This window comes from Pteropus vampyrus, unplaced genomic scaffold (genome assembly GCF_000151845.1).
Source record: "Pteropus vampyrus isolate Shadow unplaced genomic scaffold, Pvam_2.0 Scaffold518, whole genome shotgun sequence".
NCBI lineage: Eukaryota > Metazoa > Chordata > Mammalia > Chiroptera > Pteropodidae > Pteropus > Pteropus vampyrus.
The window spans coordinates 485,049-488,048 of NW_011889299.1; the positions used below are offsets into that span (position 1 = coordinate 485,049).

Below are 3,000 nucleotides of genomic sequence, written 5' to 3' on the forward strand. Positions count from 1 at the left end.
TCAGAACTGAAGTATATAACATAAAACAAGAAGGACTAGAGGGAAAACCCAAAAAAGCCAACCAAAATAAAGAAAACAGAAACACAAGGACAAGGAAACAATGGAAATATCGAGCTAACAAAAAGCAAAAGATAAAATGGCTATAAGAAGACCTCATATTTCAATAATTGCCCTAAATGTAAATGGACTGAACTCACCAATAAAAAAGTATGGAGTTGTAGATTGGATCAAAAAACAAAATCCAACCATATGCTGCCTCCAGGAGACACATCTCAGCTCCAAAGACAAATATAGGCTCAAAGTGAAAGGGTGGAAAATGATATTTCAAGCAAATGGCATTCAGAGAAAAGCAGGAGTAGAGATGATAATATCAGATGAAACAGACTTCAAACTAAAAAAGGTAAAGAAAGATACAGAGAGACACTTCATAATGATAAAGAGAATCATGCACCAAGAAGACATAACAATAAATATGTAGGCTTCCAATCAGGGAGCCCTGAAATTTATAAATTACAAACAGAACTAAAGGGAGAAACAGACCAAAACACTATCAGAGTAGGGGACCTAAATACTCCACTGTCACATATGGACAGATCATCCAAATAGAAAATCAGTAAAGAAATAACAACCTTAAATGACACATTAGACCAACTGGACATACTTGACATTTACAGAGCCTTTCATCCCAAACTGCTGCTTATACGTTCTTCTCTAGTGCACATGGAACATTCTCAAGGATATACTACATACTGGGACACAAAGATAGCCTCTACAAATATAAGAGGGTTGAAATCATACCAACCATATTCTCTGCTCATGCTTTGAAACTAGAGATCAACTGTAAAGAGAAAGCAGAAAGATCCACAAGTACATGGAGATTAAACAACATGCTACTGAAGAATAACTGGGTCAGAGAAGAAATAAAAAGAGAGATCAAGATATACATAGAAACAAATAATGATAATATGACACACCAAAACTTTTGGGACATGGCAAAAGTGGTCATAAGAAGAAAGTTCATATCATTACAGGCCTATCTCCAAAAACAAGAATAAGCCCAAGTAAACAACCAAATGCTTCATTTTAAAAAAACTAGAAAACTACCTTGAACAAGCCCGATCCCATCTGATCTCGGAATCTAAAAACGGTCGGGCCTGGTTAGTACTTGGATGGGAGACCACCTAGGAAGACCAGGTGCTATAGGCGTAAAAAACAAGGGATCATAAGCTGACAAGGTCCTTTCAATCTGTGAGGTTACTTCGCCTAAAAAAAAAAAAATTAAAAACTAAAAAAGGAAGAACAAATGAAGCCTAAAGTCAGCAAAAGGAATCATCAAAATTAGAGCAGAAATAAATGAAATTGGAAAAAAAAATAAACAGAAAAAATAAACACAGCAAAGACTGGTTCTCTGAAAAGGTTAATAAAATTGACAAATCCCTGGCTAGACTCACTAAAGAAAAAAGAGAAAGGACACAAATAAAAAAAATCAGGGATGAAAGAGGGGAAATTACAACTGACATAGCAGAAATACAAAGGATAAGAATACTATTAAAAAGTATGTAACAACAAATTTAATAACCTAGAAGAAATGGACCAGTACTTAGAAAATTACAATCTTCCTAGACTGAATCAAGAAGAACTGGAAAATCTAAATAGACCGATTAGTAGTATGGAAATTAAAACAATTATCGAGAACCTACCAAAAAGTAAAAGTCCAGGACCAGACGCCTTTACCAGTGAATTCAATGTTTGAATACCAAACATTCAAAGAAGATTTAATACCTATTCTCCTCAAACTCTTCTCAAAAATTGAAGCGGAGATAATACTTCCCAACTCATTTTATGAGGCCAATATGACTCTGATACCAAAACTTAGTAAAGATAAAACAGAAAAAGAAAACTACAGACCGATACCTCTCATGAACACAGATGCAAAAATCCTAAATAAGATACTAGCGAACCAAATAAAGCAACATATTACAAAGATTATACACCATGATCAAGTGGGCTTCATCCCAGGGACACAGGGATGTTTCAACATACGCAAATCGATTAATGTGATTCACCACATAAACAAATTAAAAAATAAGAATCATATGATCATATCAATAGATGTGGAAAAAGCCTTCGACAAGATACAGCATCCATTTAGGATCAAAACACTTATAAAAATCAGTATAGAAGGAAAGTACCTTAACATAATAAAGGCCATCCATGACAACCCCTCAGTCAACATTATACTTAATGATGAAAAACTGAAAACCTTCCCTCTAAGATCAGGAACAAGACAAGGCTGTCCACTATCGCCACTGTTATTCAATATAACATTGGAGGTCCTAGTGAGTGCAATCAGAAAAGAGAAAGATATCAAAGGCAACCAAATAAGGAATGAAGAAGTCAAACTGCCACTATTTGTGGATGACATGATTTTCTATATAGAAAATCCTAAAGACTCCACAAGAACACTACTAGAAACAATAAGCAAATACAGTAAAAGTTTCTAGATGCAAAATCAACTTTCAAAAATCCATAGTGTTCCTATACTGTAACAATGAAGTGTCAGAAAAAGAAGTGGAAAAAATAATTCCTTTTACAATTGCAACAAAAAGAATAAAATACCTAGGAATAAATCTAACGAAACATGTGAAGGACCTATATAATGAAAACCATAAGACCCTATTAAAAGAAATCGAAGAAGATACAAAGAAATGGAAAGATATTCCATGTTCTCGGATTGGAAGAATCAACATAGTTAAATAACCACATTATCTAAAGCATTACAGACATTTAATACAATCCCCATCGAAATCCCCTTGGCATTTTTTAAAGAAATAGAACAATAACTCAACAGATTTGTATGGAAGCACAAAAGCCCTGAATTGCCAAAGCCATCCTGAGAAAAAAGAACGAGGCTGGAGACATCACTCTGCCCGACTTCAAACTATACTACAAAGCGACAATAATCAAAATGGCATGGTATTGGTAGAAAAACAGACACAC

The 3,000-nt window shown here is 34.4% G+C and overlaps 1 pseudogene; it reads left to right on the plus strand.

Annotated features, from left to right (window-relative positions):
* The first annotated feature begins 1,093 nt into the window (after nt 1–1,093).
* LOC111733074 lies at nt 1,094–1,201 on the plus strand (annotated as a pseudogene).
* Nucleotides 1,202–3,000: the final 1,799 nt, after the last annotated feature.